The 14,373-nt window shown below is 40.0% G+C and overlaps 1 protein-coding gene across 1 annotated transcript in view; it reads right to left on the bottom strand.

Annotated features, from left to right (window-relative positions):
* Positions 1-5,791, bottom strand: part of LOC124114351 (sodium-coupled monocarboxylate transporter 1-like) — a 53,823-nt gene extending 48,032 nt beyond the window's left edge. Inside the window, exon 1 of the mRNA XM_046474866.2 lies at positions 5,604-5,791. The gene's annotated coding sequence lies outside the window, so the exon portion shown is untranslated. The remainder of the gene's footprint in view (positions 1-5,603) is intronic.
* Positions 5,792-14,373: the final 8,582 nt, after the last annotated feature.

Below are 14,373 nucleotides of genomic sequence, written 5' to 3'. Positions count from 1 at the left end.
TTCCATAATGACACCGCATCAAATATATTTGTGTACCGATTACATAACTCTTATGGACAGGGTGGGGTGGTAGTTCACCGGACGACACTGTGTATATTGGGCGGCTCCTTTGATATCTCCTCCAAACATACTTTTATTGAATGACCCTTTTAAACGATGATACACATCTCGTTGAATATATCAAGGCACTAATTCATATTTCATTGTCTTTGTGCTTAATATATCCACATATATCAAATTTGTAAAACATGTATCCACAAAAATATATATACATTTTCAGGCAAGGTATTTGCCCACAGCAACACCCGCATAACTGTTAATTCACGCGTGGTGTGGTAGATCGTAATTGACCGAGATCAGGTATTGTAAACTAATGTCCAAAAGAAACGATACCACGTGTTTGAAAGGACATTAAAAAAAACTAAACGATACAGACATTTCAAATTTGTATATGACTTGTGAGTAATGTTTTCACAGCATGTGTACAAAAATTCATTGTTATCAATCCTTTACAATCATGAGGACAGACATGTAAAGACGCGGTGGGTCAAAAATGAAAATTTCATTTGAACACAGTTGATGGGTCAAGTGTGGAAAATGTCACCACACACGTCTCAAAGTCACGTTAGTACCGGTTATGTCCACCGTGAGCGTCAATACACGCTAGTACACGTCTACGGGCTGATGACGTCAGACGTCTGATGACGTTGGGGGGGATGCGTTGCCATTCATGGAAGAGGCATTGTTCTGATTCCTGGAGGTTAACAAGAGGCAAAGGGCGATGCCTGACTTTGCGGCCGAGAATGTCCCACATGTGTTCGATTGGGTTGATGTCCGGTGAACATGCCGGCCATGGTAAAACGTGAATGTTGGCGTTTGCTAGGAAGTTCAGGGTCAGCCTTGCCGTGTGAGGCCTCGCATTATCGTGCTGAAAAATGACACCATTAGGCTGTTGTTGGATGAATGGCACCACAACTGGTTGTAAGAAGTCATCACGATTACGCTGCGCATTCAGGTTTCCTCGAATAACGACGAGTCTCGTTTTGACGTCACCGCAGATTCCACCCCAAATCATTAAACCTCCGCCTCAGTATGGCCTGACTTGATGGATGCAGTTCGGTGCCAAACGTTCACCTACTCTTCGGTACACACGCTGCCGGCCGTCGTTCCTGATGATGCAAAATCTGCTTTCGTCAGAAAACATGACACGTGCCCAGTTCCACCGTTGCCACCGTCGAAGTCGCCTGGCCCATATCCGTCTGCTGAGTCGGTGTTGAGGTGTCAGGAACGCTCCGAGGTAGGGGCGACGTGCTCGGATACCATGTGCCCGTAGTCTCCTGTACACGGTTTGTCGACTTATCACGTGTCCCAGTGCCGTCCGTGCCGTTAACGTCGCCGTTACGAAGCGGTTTCGAAGGTGAAGTACCCGGATGGAGCGGTCTTTAATAGGCGTGGTCACCCGTGGTCTCCCGCTTCTCGGCCTATCTGCTGTCCGACCTGTTTGACGCAACCGCTGCAATGACCTGGTGACGGTTATGCGCGCGCATCCTAACCTTCTGGCGACGTCGCGGTGCGTAGCTCCCTGTTGGAGCATTCCTACGGCTCCCTCTCTCTCAATCGCTGTCAAACGTGGCATTTCTTTTGTGTGCTTTTAGTTGCTGTTATCCCAACGTGTCGGGTCAGCAGTTTTATACATAAGATATTCACGTGCATTCCGTGTTACGGGACGGAACGTCATTTGGGCTAATTGCACGCTTTTTTCTCAATTGATCAAATGTTCCCGGTTTTATCAACCGAATACGTTTGGTTTGGAACGTAGGATACGCAAAAGTACCTTTTCAGACGAAAATTAACTCTTCATAAAAAATATTTAGAAAAATGTGTGGTATCGTTTCTTTTGGACATAAGTTTAGAATCACCTGTAAACAAGGCCGACACTGCAATTAGATACAACAACCTAATGAGAATATGAGAATTATAATAAGAAGGCTGTTGTTTTTTTCTGAACTGTTACCATTTTTATACCAAAAGTAACTATGCATTTAAAAGTTGCTTTTGTGTTATAATATTCACTCAAGTTTTCCCAAATTGCATGTACACAAAATTCCCATTGGTCAGTTCGACACCGCATATAATTAAATAAATAATTATTTAGAGATTTCGTTAGAGTGTGAGATATTCAGCCAAACGTTATGCAATGAAAGACGAATCGTATTCTGTTTCCATTAAAATACGCGCACGTGTACCTGTATATTGCATACCTCGTGTCACTTACTTTCCCAGTGTGATGTATCGACGAGACATAAAATGGGAAATTAAAAAGAAACCAACTAAACTTTAATGTGTTAGAAAATATCGCCAATGAATTGGTGTACACGCGCATGAATTCGTATGATAAACTGTCAAAATGTTTTGAGAGGTAAGGCCGGTTTCATTAAAGATCGTTGCAATATGTAAAAAAGGTGAAATTTGTAATCTTCTGTAAAGGAAACAGAAGGCCCTTTTTATATAGTAATGTATAAATGACATAATATAAAGTATATTTCACATGATACAATTTACTTTGTACACACTTAGTTAATTATTTAAAGGGACTGACGAAAACATGGGCGAAATGTTTTAATAGTTGAATTAAGGTAAAATGAGTTGAATCATGTGTCATGCATATAAAACCTTTATGTATTTGCGAAACTAAAACTGTTGAGCAAATGAAAATATTTCTCGCCCATGGGCCAAACCTTTTTCTCGCCCATGGGCGAAATATTTCAATATCGCTATAAAATCGTTGAATTAAGTTAAAATGAGGTAAAGTTTGTGTCATGATACTTGAAAGATATACATTTTTTGCGAAACAAAAACATGAGTTTTGAGTAAAGGAGAATATTCTCGCCCATGGGCAGGCCCATGGGCGACATAGTGTAAACATGAGATTTTTTTTGATTTTTTTCTTCCTTGGTATGTTCCCATGAAAAAAGCATGTTTAATTTTGTAAATACCTTTGACGGAGACTGGACTTTGGGGTTTCCAGAAATAAAATGGGACGTGTTATTGTGTACCTAATGAAGTCGATATATTTAATTGAATATAATATACTGACACGCAAAAGAAACGCATGTCGAGTATGCAGTATACATGTTATTTATTTTCAACAGTAAAGACAAGAAATATTCATAGGGCAAGATTGACAAAAAATTCACTAAAGACAGTTTAATGGATTAAAAGGCAGATGACATAATTGTTGTTTTTTTCAAATGTTGAGGGCTTACACAGCTTCGGATCAATACCCGAAATGTCAGTTAATACCTGGTGTGGCCACCATTAGCATTGGTCACCGCCACACAGCTCCTGTACATTGAGTGGATCAACCGATTTGTGAAGGCCCTAGGGATCCTCCTGCACACAACCAGAGCAGCTGTGCGTAGTTCATCGGCAGTTGTAGGGACTGGGCGCACATTGTGCAGACGCCTTTGAACCTCATGCTTTTAATCAGGGTGCTCACGTGATTTGATGCACTTCGCGATGTAAGACTCGTTTTATCACAATATAGATCTTGATTATCGATCAGATCGTCTTGACTGGGCGCCACCGTTTTGTTTGAAGCAAATGCAAGTGATACGAGAGGTTGAATCTGATTTGTCAATAGGAGAGGCATAGAAAGGACATAACTCGTAATAGCCACTGGTGGCGCTACGATCGAGCCCAGTAATTCCAGCTTCCAAACGTCCGATAGCCTGGTTTCTCTGAATTTGAGTTAGGCGTGGCATTGTTGACCAAGGAGTGGTAGGTCTAAGAATTTTATACCCACAACAGTTCGTGACAGTTCGTACATTTTCGATTTCGCGAGAAATGGGTGCTTGATACCCACACATTCATAAATGGTGCGTTTTGGTGATTCGTTTTTTATGTTGCGTTTTTACTCGGGGCTTCCAAAATGCAACCAAAAATATTGATAACACCATCAGGCTTCACTACATGCTCAAACTTGTATCAATTTATGGTTCCGTGTTTGTTACCTATTTGCTTAAAACCACTTGCGTTTCTTTTGCGTGTGAGTATAGATAGATGAAATTTTGGTGCTCGATAGTCACATGTCGTTGCACAAAGGCATTGAAAACTGTTCATTGTCATGTCACACGAGGCCACATAAGGGCAGCAATACGGCTCTGCATCTCCTCGGCACTGACTGGATAAGTGTTCAAATTCTGTCCTGCAGAATTCAACGCCATTCTGCTTGTAGCGCGTCGGCCAGTTGTGGGAGTGTCTGCGACGTTTTCTGACGTTGACGTACACGTTGATCGAGTTCATCCCATAGGTGTCCGATTGGGTTGAGATCTGGAGATCTGGACGGCCAGGGCAAGCCGTTGATGCTGGCATTATAAAGGTAGTCTACCGTGACACGAGCTGTGTGCGATGGAGCGTTGTCCTGTTGAAATAACTCCCTCTGGCGGTCAATAATTGGAAGATGATGAGGTTGAAGAAATTGATTCATGTAGCGATTTGCCGTCAAATTTCCCTGAACCACAACCAAGTAAGATCTCGTGGTGTAGGATATGGCCCCCCACACCATGACACTACCGCCACCGAATTTGTGGAATTCACGTACACAATGTCGGGATGAAACGCTCATTTCGACGACGATAAACACGTCCTATGGCGATGTTACAATCGGCAGCGCTGAGTCTCGGCATTTTCGAACTTGAAAAATGTTGACAATTGAATGACAAATTATTTGCTTATATTTGCCTTTTTATAGCGACTACCACGAGTTACGAATGCCATAACTTGCACGTGCATGTTACTTTACTGTTTTCCTCCATGACATTTCTGAACAAGTGTGAAAACAATGCGGTTTAAGACATTGCAAATCGACAATGGCTGCATTTTGACGCAGCGTTTGTCGAATATCAGGACATGAACATTTTCCAATGAAATATATCCAATTTATTTACCGGATTTGTTGTGTAGCCAGGTTCAGTGAACTACATACTACCTGTGCGTTTCGTTTTTGAAAAGTGTACTTATTGAACTTTAAAGGGATCGCATGGATTCAAAACTAACAACCCTTGTCAAGATAAGGTATTGACCAAGCCACCGACTGGCCCTTCGACCATAAATGGCTGCGGAGATACCGAATACCGTATGCCCTTATCGGTGCAGTATCTATTATCATCTTTTCTGTATCCCACTACGGGGTACACATCCATTCGTTAGAAAACCAGAGCCAACGTGAGCCATAGCATTTGTAGCGAATGCCACTCTCCCCCATGATATTCTGGGATAGGCATATGAACTACTCAGCATAGTGTTTGTAACGTATATTCTTGATCTGTTTGTGTTTTAAAAGTGAACTATATGTAGCAACATGGATGATACCAATGACAATTAATCCTCGCACATATCTACAATAATATATATCCCACTTGATGATTGTTGGATTGTGACCTTTGAAGCCAAGTAAAAACCTTATTATTTTTCACACTTTTGAAGTCAAACAAAATAGATGAAGTTTCTGATTCTTATTCATATAGTTTCTGAAGCATTAAAAACAAAGAGTGGTTTCCCATTCAAACTTCTAGTGGTACCTTTAACACAAGTGAGCTTACCTGTACCAAGAGTCCTGTCAGGAGGTACTTCACTTACAAAAGGTAGGACAGATGATCAGCCACGTCTACATTACACACAAACCAGGTACTGCCGATACGTAAATGTTATGCACATGTATTTTCGTCACGTGTCATCGGGAATTTAAATGTGAGCAATGATTTGCGCCATATGGTACAAGGACTGTTATAACAATTTTAACTTAGGCAATCAAATGAAACCGACAAATGCATGCCCATAATCATTAGAAATCTCTACTTAACTATGTAACGCCAGAGAAAAGTCATTCGTCAAAACAGATTCCATTGTGTGTAAAAGGCAAAATATCTGTGGCAATTATATATATTATCACTGAATATCAGATGTTGGCTAAAAAGGTAAGCATGTCCTGCCCTACTGGTAGGACCCGCCCTTCACGCGACTTGAATAATTATTGCTTGTCATGAAACCAGACAGTCAAGTGATCGATGGACCAGAAAATGCAGAAACACGATAGTGCTTTTACTGATATTGTTGAAACATAAAATGATCATAAAAATTATATGTACATTTTGAATTAAGTCTGTTGTGCAACAGTGCAGAGATTAGGCTGCTTATTAGTAAAGAAAAACGTTTTAGAAATATGTTCGTTTCGCAACATAGTGGGGACAGTTTCCTGCCGTGTCGAGTGTACGATTCATACTAAATCATGTGTTAATGAATCGCTATCTGATAGTGATATTATTCCAGGTATTCGCTAAAAGGTGAGCGTATCCAGCATTACCAGTGGCATCCATCACAAACGCATTCAAAGCCAAGTCAATTGTGTACCTGCAAAAAACATGGGAACACATAGTACAAGTCAAAATAGGGCATAGCATCGGACGTAATTTTTTATAAAACATTTCTGAAAGCTTTACGGAGACCTCAATTGTTGTAACCTTCAACAAACAACTTCTGAGCAAGAGTCGTAAGTCGTGAACTTTAATTAAGACAATCCACTCATTCAAATAGCCCAAGGTCTCAAATGGAATGTCTCTGATGACACCTTTGCCTTTGACCCAATCCACAAAGATGGCTTATCTACGAAGAGAGAAGTTGTGAGCACAATCACTTCAGTCGTCAACCCTTGTGGATTTCTCACTCAATTCATATTCAGGGCGAGGTTATTTTTGGATGACCCGCTTCCTAAGATTTTGGCAAAGAAATGGAGAGAATGGCTCTTAGAAAGTTGTTCTCTGACTTCATTGAAATGATTTGAACTTCACTTGTTTGATGATGCGCCGGAAAAGGGATTATTCTCTTGTGGCGTCTTAAACGCATGTTGCTTCATTGCAGCCATCCTTGACTATTTCTAAATTTCTAAACTACAAGGAACAGTCTTGGCAGTGTGTCTGTCTCCCTAACACATTGAAGGATGAAGTGACTATACCTGTTGAAAGGGTACAGCTCTGGACAGAGTCAACAAAATGTCTGTTGGAAACCCGACTGACCACTGTTCACGCGGATAATCACGTAAACACCTAATGTCTCCTCATTCTTGGTTTCAAGCACCTGAATTCCTTAAAAAAAGAAGCAAACACAGGGCCTTCGGAAACCCTTGATTCTTAAAATCAATTTTGTGAAATTTACCCTGAGGTCAAGGGAGAGTATGCACTACACATATCAACAAACGTTTGCGAAACTCAGTACTCAGAGAAACGTTTCTTTTGTGACTTGAAAATATTTAACTTGCTCAATCCTGCTAGCTTTTCCTGCTGGCACAGATTATGTCGTCATACTGCCTGGATAGCGCGTGCTGTACATCATTTCTGTCATCGGTGAAACGCCTGCAGCTCACATCTATCAATCATGATAATCTTGTCTTGGTTGTCGGAATATGAAGGTCAAACCACGAGTACTCAGAATGGCTGATCTGCCTCCGTGTCGTCTTGGTGCACTTTATTGTCCCTTTGTGTGAACTGGAGTTTACCACTTTGGTCCCATGTTAGGGAGGTCGTAGGAGCTCAGTCAAGTGATGGGAATGTTTGTTCGTCTGCTTATCTACTAGAGATTTCATTCTCCTCTTCCTTCCAGGTGCCTTGTTGAAAGAAGACGTCATCTGAAACATTTAGACAGTGACAACGGGAAAAATTGCAAAGGTGTTAACTAGGGCAATGCCTTCGTGATGTCAAAAAAGATTATGTCAATGACTTTCTAGCTCCATAAGGCATCCTTTGGTATTTTAACCAACCTCAAGGTCCATACGTGTGTGGGGCATGGGAAAGACTGGTCTACAAAGACGGCTCTCATTGCAAGGCAGCTCTTGGTAACACCTTTGTAACTGAATCAGTGCTTCGCTCTGCACTGATTGAAGTTGAGCCTGTTTTGAACAGTCGCCCATTGACTCACAACAGCCATCACCTGAGGACTATACCCTGCTGACACCCCACCACTTTCAGCTTGTCGGAGTTGATACCTTTCTCCCCAAAGACATATGCACAGATTAGGAAATAGATAGTAGGAGGCAGGAGAGACACAAGTCATTGCTGACCTCGAAAGTCAACAATGCTTAAAGAGTTCAACATAGATGGAGCCGTGAAAATCCAGCAATATCGAGAGGGGATCTGGTTCCTATGTTGTCAACAACCAGCCGCGGGCACACTGGGATGTTGGAAGGGTGTGTGATGTTGTCGCTGGTGGTGATGGACAAACAATGTCAAGATCCCAAAAGGTGAGTATCTGAGACCATCAACGAACCTTTGTGTGCTGGAAGAAAATGACTCTTATACACTAGTTGTGTAATTCATCCATTATTTCTCAGACAAGAAACTGGACTTGACTCTGTCAGGGGTTGGGGAATAATGTTCGCCAATGACAGTTGATCATTAGCGGTATGCAGTGTGTTTTGGTGTCATGGATTGTCCCCTTGACGTACAAACTCGATTAGACATACGTACAAAAGACACAGTAATGAACACAGAGCACACGATGAACACGAGACCAAGGAGCGTCCATTCCAATTTGGAATGATTGTTGGGTTGCTTTGGAAAGATCGCTCATTCCAACCTTTCCAAAGCTTGGAAGGATCGATCTTTACAGAAAATCCAAAATTGGATTGGCAACATTTCCAAACATATTTCCAACACAGGAAATGTTTGGAATGACTTAGATGAGTTGAAATGTTTTGGAATGTTTTGGAATGTTTTGGAATTGTTTGGAAGTATGTTTAGAAGGAACAAGTTAAAATATGTTTTATTAGTAATTTGAACAATAAAAAGACTATGAATTATCTATTGAGTTTAAACTATATATAATAAATAATAAACTTATCTCAAACATTCACTACGTGTCTGTGTAGCGAGGGGCTTTTACATTCGCATTCTCCCTAAGGTGAGAGAGAGACCCGCACTTGACTCGACAAGACAATAATAGCTATAGGTCTCAAGATTAAGTATTCGGCTGGATGGCAGCTGCCATTTAATTATAAAACAGACAGTCGTCTAGACGGCTCACATGTAAGTGCGCCGACATGTGCCTAAGATCATAAAATGGACAATCTTTGGTAACATCTAATTTAATGTTGTCTCACGCCAGAGCTTTGAATAATTCTGTTCATTGAACAAATGGAATTCAGGAAGTTATCAATAATTGTTTTACTTAACATAAGATAAGATAAGTTGTTTATAACATAATATTATCATGTCAGGACGTACTACAGTCAAAACCATATATTTAAAAATCAATTTAATGACAGACTATGATTTCCAAGTCCCGATTATCAAATCAATGAGGTATTAGTTTCACCACATGTGCACAGACCGCCTATACTTATATATATATTTTTCACTACTATTCTCCAGTTAAAGTCCTATCCTCTTATCAAATAATCTGTACGAGTGATCATCATTAACGAAACTCATTCTCATCAAAGAATACAGAACAAATGAAGAATCAGATGCATACATTTATTGCCATGCTTCATTCATCACGAAGCAGATTTAATAACATTTGAGAATAGCACTTAAACTGTGATAATGAATTTTACCATTGTCCATATTAACATAATAATATATACATATATACAAAACAGGACATGCATTTAATAAATATTTACCATAATATGGATTTCCGAATATATAAACGACTTCAACGTTGATATTTCAGACAAAAACAAAGTCTCCTGTCTTTTAACTTTCAGGGGAAAAGGGTTTGCTTTCACAATTGAACATTTGTTTTCACCAAAGGACAATCAAATTAAGCCCAAAACATGAAAAATACATATATATGGTTAGCGACCGTCATTATACAGCGAGGGGGAAAATTCGCATGCTCTAACTGCCTTCACAAAAACATTCCAGCCCTTAATTACCGAGGCAGCTGTGACGTAGTAGCATTACATTCGCTGCGTTTGCAGCATATAAGATGTGTAATCTGTGGTGTAACTAAAGTAATATTACGGCTGAAATCTTACTTGCATGGTTGTTTTAATAGAAAACTTACGTTTTAAAAACACAATTGTTCTTATATAATGTTTTTAGGTTTGGTTTATAAATACTAGAGAAGATTTTTTATACATATAAAACTGATCGAAAATACAGCTGAACAATAAAAAAATCAAAATGGGAGTTTAGAATAGTGACAAATTTTAATTACATCACTGTGTCAATAATGATTGACTGATTCCGTCAAACAGCTGTCAAACCATTTATTGCCATGTACGTACATGTACACAGGAAGTCGGCGCTGTCCGAGGCTCCAGGTAAATAAACATCGTGGTTTTATGACGGGAGATCAGACGAACCGTGAACCAGGGACATGCGACGTAATTACACCTAAAGGTGGTAGAACCAGGGTATTGTCTCTTGAACTGGCTAATTGACCGTACATATAATTGGTAAATATATTCGTGTTTCATGCGCATCCCGGCTCATAAGCAGAATACAGACAAATGAGGCCCCGTAATCAGCGGAGCGTGAACAACATGGATGCCGCCTTTCGGCCGTACCGAACAGTCAAGCTGCGACAATGCAGTTTACCGGGCGCAGCCCGAGCTCTACCATCCGCTCAATTACCGCGCTATAGTGCCACCGCTGTCTCGTTATACCGTTACCGTGCCTCACGCTCTGGTGACTCTCGCTTCACGATCCAACACCCGTTTTCGGTCTTAGGGAAACTTACACATCTTTCCAATCAAACACCCATTCTCGGTCTTAGGGAAACTTACACATCTTTACGATCAAACACCCGTTCTCGGTCTTAGGGAAACTTACACGTGTTTACGATCCAACACCCGTTTTACGACCTTAGGGAAACTTACACGTCTTTACGATCCATAACCCCTTTTCGGTCATTAGGGTTAGCTTGCTTTGGGCAAGGGTTAACCATAAATTTTTACCTTTTCAAGCGTTAATCCGGTTAATCCCATTGGTCGGTCATGTTGACATAAACAATTGCGGGTGTGGTTTCAAGAAAAGATGAATGGGAGAGCGGACCGTGACGTCACAGGCATGCGCAATTCATTGTTTACTGAATTACGCATGCATGTCAATGGGGATTCCAATGACCCGTTAAACGAGCACTGATTACATGTGATAGCGCCTGTGGTCCAGTTGTAGAGCGTCGGCTAATTAACGCATTAATTAGCAGAGCCGGTGAGCCGGCGAAGCACGTTCGAGCCCCCACAGCGCTAATTGGATCAGAAAAGTGCGCCTGGTAAAGTGCACTACTCCCGCAAGCGGGGACAAGATAACTTCCCTTACCCAAACATGATCGTTGCTCAGAAATGTTCAAATCTATCTTCAGTAAATCATGAAATTAATGCGAGCATGACATTTATGCGAAAAATGCGATTGTCAGTCCCTCTGATTATTTTAATATGTTTCATTTCATCATGATAAAAACGTTAGTCAGATATAAGGTTACCACGTTGAAAATGGAAACGATCGTTAACAAAAACAACAAAATGTATTCTCTCATTACTTAGCCTAACAGTGATATAACTGCAAATAAAATAATCAAGTACGCTAAAGTATTACACATGGTGGGTGGAGGACCAGGGGCACTTTGAGTTTGACAGGTGTCATCAACTGGTCAAGTAACATCACGGTTTGTATATTCACGTTGATTGGACGGTCTAGACTGGCGCCAACTAATCATGACGGCGTCTTCAGAACAGAACAGAACTTTATTTCTCCAAGGTTTAGGCTTACGTGGATAACGGAAAATTTGTTTTAGTGATAGCACATTTTTAATTCAATCTAATATACTTTCCTTGATTGATTATATGACTGCGGTCGTAGATCCGGATGTATCTAAATATGCTCAGTAAATACACAGGATTTATTGTTATACTATTAGGATTAATAGATACAATTGAGTATTTATACCCTTGATCATAAAGTTAGTCACTACTTTTATTTTCACATATTCGATTTGTATGATTTGGGTTATGATTAAATTGACAAAATAAGAAATCATTCCGTGTATATGTGTATTATATATTGTACCCAAATACGTAATTAAACACTAGACACTAGGTTATTTACTGTAATTGATTATTTGATAAACATATTCACCTTTAGTTGCGTAATATGTCACAGAGGTAAAGCTAATTCATAACAACTAATTGTCCCATTTATGTGGCTTCTATCTTTTATATGAAACAAATGCTATAACATGGGGTGATGGACATGAGGTTGAAGGGAATGATCATTCCACACAGAATGTGGGGTGTGAGGCACAATTTGAAATGAAGGAGATGCAGGTCCATGTTGAACCATCTACCCAATAACCATCTGGCTCTTGAGAATTTTGGAGTATCAAGAACTAGAACTGACCCGTTTCATGCAATATTATATTTCTTTACTGACTGATACTTTCAAGTGATGTTTTTATTTTAATCAACCCAGTGCCAACAAAATGTGTAGCATGTATTATGTGTGTTCTGACACTGTTTCCTTGGCTTGAAGACCCAGGACTATGCTGTTGACTGCACTGAAATAAAAATTCAAATCCCATAGGCCTTTGTCCTCCACTCAAAAGTTTTATACACTTTACAAAACTAGCCGCCCACTCTAAAGCCTGATTGGTATAGCCTCTCACGATGCTGTGAACTTTGTACCATGTTTGTCTACAGCTGGTATGTCTGATGTTAAGATGACAAAGCTATGAAGTGTTTGGTATTTTTCTTGATCTTGTACAGCCTGGTGATAGTGTGGGGTCAGACCAAGGCTTTACTATTGCCACCACTTTGCACACAAGAAAAAGTCTCAATATTCCCCCTTTCCTATTTAACTGTAGTCAGCTTTCAGCCGAATAAATAGGAGAAATACAAACCATAATATCCTTGAGAGTCCATGTTGCAGAATTTTCAAAACTATCAATCAGCTGTGGACAGTTGCTTGATTATGGTTTCCTTGCACACTCTTATAGAATTGTGCTAAAATTGCCTGTGAGAGATGAACGTGTCAAATCGTTTGAGACGCAATTATTTTATTACTCAATGTACATACATTGTATTTAAACTGATGTCCATAGCACTGGCGCGATCTGTCTGATGGCACAGAAACAGTTTGTTGCAGAAACCCTCACTTCAGATAAATCTGAAAAATACATTGAAGTTGTGAAGAAAAACATGCAGATGTCAATTGTATGAATGCAATTTAATAAGCGTTCTACTATTAAACACTTCAAACATTGTGTCGAGTCAAATTGACTTTTAAAAAAAAAATATTTTATATAATTTGCATTAATAGGATAATCTGCATGGTCTGTTACCCAGAATTATTGTTGCAGTTAAATGTAACTTCCATACCAATTGATACAAATTAATTTGATTAATTGAACATGAATACGACATATTTATTTCATAGTCCTTACCTCTAAGTTATGTGGGATTTCACATGAGTCGGGCCACAGGAATTCTTTGCACGACGCTGGAACTATAATAATTACTACATACACACATTCAACTATGAAACAGAACTGAATTAAAAGGAAGATTTGTGAATGATCGTGAATGATTATGGTTTAAACAAAAAACACTATTTAGATCTATAGCCAAAAACATTGGTATTTATGACGGTTGCAATATACGTGACACAGTATAAACCATAACCTTAATAATAATCATATTTAATTAGATCTATAGACTACCGTAATACCCCAAAACACAAGAATTAAAATAAATAAAATATAGCGCTTACACACATTTAAAGGGCTGGTTATCAGTCATTATGGCTGTCTTAGCCCATTCATGTTACGCTCATCAATATTAGTTCAAAACAACAGCATATGCCATGAAAGGTAACGTGACCTGTCAAAGTGGTCATTGTTATTTGGTGTAAAAGCACACTATACGTACTTTTAATACTGTTGATGAACCCATCGCTGTTGTAATGGAATCCCTTGTTCAACGGGGAACTCCTCGCACTCTTAGATTGACTTTGAACCAAATTCTTGACGAAGCTGAACGAGACATGCGAGACGAGCGATCAATCACTTCCGGGTGTTTGCTCTGCCGCCATGCGGGGAAAACCTCGTTTTGGAGTTTGACCTTGGGGTCATACATAAAGATTAAGAGAGGTCTGTATTGTGTCGTATGTTTCCAGGGTGGCTGGAGTACTGTTAAGGGTGGATGCAACTGCTGTGCTTCTCCTACTTGAACTACGTGGCTGCCGTGTGAGACGGCACGACCAACGTCATCCATGAAGGACTCCTCACACACGAACATGGAGCAAGATTACTCTGTTTACTGAAAAGCAAAAGGAACCAGAAGTCGATTTTCGTTGTGGGTATTAGTACACACGGGAG

Source organism: Haliotis rufescens, unplaced genomic scaffold, assembly GCF_023055435.1.
Source record: "Haliotis rufescens isolate VD_foot unplaced genomic scaffold, xgHalRufe1.0.p SCAF_2, whole genome shotgun sequence".
NCBI classification, from domain to species: Eukaryota; Metazoa; Mollusca; class Gastropoda; order Lepetellida; family Haliotidae; genus Haliotis; species Haliotis rufescens.
The sequence above is the reverse complement of the archived record's forward strand: the minus strand, read 5'-3'. Positions and strand labels throughout refer to the sequence as shown.